At 35.9% G+C, this 1665-nt stretch overlaps 1 non-coding gene across 1 annotated transcript; it reads left to right on the top strand.

Moving 5' to 3' along the window:
• The first annotated feature begins 915 nt into the window (after nucleotides 1-915).
• LOC118891538 lies at nucleotides 916-1044 on the top strand. Its single transcript, XR_005019096.1, has one exon. It is a non-coding gene; the product is annotated as a small nucleolar RNA SNORA3/SNORA45 family (small nucleolar RNA).
• Nucleotides 1045-1665: the final 621 nt, after the last annotated feature.

The raw sequence follows: 1665 nt of genomic DNA, 5'->3' as shown, positions 1-1665 counted from the left end.
GAGAGTGTCATGGACATATATACACTACCAAATGTAAAATAGATAGCTAGTGGGAAGCAGCCGCATAGCACAGGGAGATCAGCTCGGTGCTTTGTGACCGCCTGGGTGGGTGGGATGGGGAGTGTGGGAGGGAGGGAGATGCAGGAGGGAGGAGATATGGGAACATGTGTATATGTGTAGCTGATTCAGTTTGTTATAAAGCAGAAACTAACACACCATTGTCAAGCAATTATACTTCAATAAACATGTTTAAAAAAATGCATTGGAAATTAAGAGATCATCAACTTAAAACAATCATTTGTATATGTATAGACAGTTATATTAAATCCTCATGGTAATAGCAAAAAAAAATGTAAAATAGGTATACACATGAAAAAGAAAAAGGTATTCAAACACAACACTAAAGATAGTCATCAAATCACAAGGGAAGAGAACAAAAGAGGAAAAGAGGAAAATAAGATCTACAAAAATGAACCAAAGCAGTAAACAAAATAATGACATGGACATACATATTGAAAATTCCCTTAAATATAAACGGATTAAATGTTCCCACCAAAAGACACAGACTGGCTGAATGGATACAGAAACAATACCCTTATATATGCTGTCTGCAAGAGACCCACATCAGATGTAGACATATACAGACTGAAGTTAGGGGATGGAAAAAGTTATTCCATGCAAATGGAAATCAACAGAAAGCTGGAGTAGCAGTACTCATATCAGACAAAATAGACTTTAAAGTAAAGGCTGTTACAAGAGATAAATAAAGACACTACATAATGATCAAGGGATCAATCTATGAAGAAGATATAACAATTGTAAATATATATACACCCAACACAGAAACACCTCAATATATAAGGCACATGTTAAAGACATAAAAGGAGAAATTGAGAGCCACACAATAATAGTGGGCCTGAGACTAGAGTCACATTCTGACAGATCTTGTCCTGGTGTGCTAGTGTGCTCAGAGAGAATCTGTGGGTCTTAATTCATTGGTGAGGGCACGCAGTACCCCTAGGAGTGACCCAATGGGAAACATGCCCTCCCTGGAAAAAAATAACTAATAATGGGGGATTTTAACACCTCACTTACCATCCAGACAGAAAATCCATAAGAAACCACAGGCCTTAAATGACACATTAGACCACATGGAATTAATTGATATTTACAGAGTATTCCATCTGAAAGCAAAAGAATACATATTCTTTTCAACTGCACATGGAACATTCTCCAGTATAGATTACATGCCTGGCCTCAAAGCAAGCCTATGTAAACTTAAAATTGAAATCATATGAAGCATCTTTTCTGACCGCAACACTATAAGATTAGAAATTGACTAGGAAAAAAAAAAAGAAAAACACAGAAAAAATGTGGAGGCCAAACAATATGCTACTAAACATCCAATGGATCATGGAAGAACTTGAAAAGGAAATCAAAAAATGACTAGAGACAAATAAAAATGAAAACACGATGATCTAAAATCTATGGGACACAACAAAAGCAATTCTAACAGAAAAGTTTATGGTGATACAAGCTTACCTCAGGAAACAAGAAAAATTTCAAATAAACAACCTAACTGTACGCCTAAAGCAACTAGAGAAAGAAGAACAAACAAAACCTAACGTTAGCAGAAGGAAAGACATCATAAAACTCAGAAGAGAA

This window comes from Balaenoptera musculus, chromosome 2 (genome assembly GCF_009873245.2).
Source record: "Balaenoptera musculus isolate JJ_BM4_2016_0621 chromosome 2, mBalMus1.pri.v3, whole genome shotgun sequence".
Classification (NCBI taxonomy): domain Eukaryota; kingdom Metazoa; phylum Chordata; class Mammalia; order Artiodactyla; family Balaenopteridae; genus Balaenoptera; species Balaenoptera musculus.
This window is presented reverse-complemented; position numbering and strand designations above follow the sequence as displayed.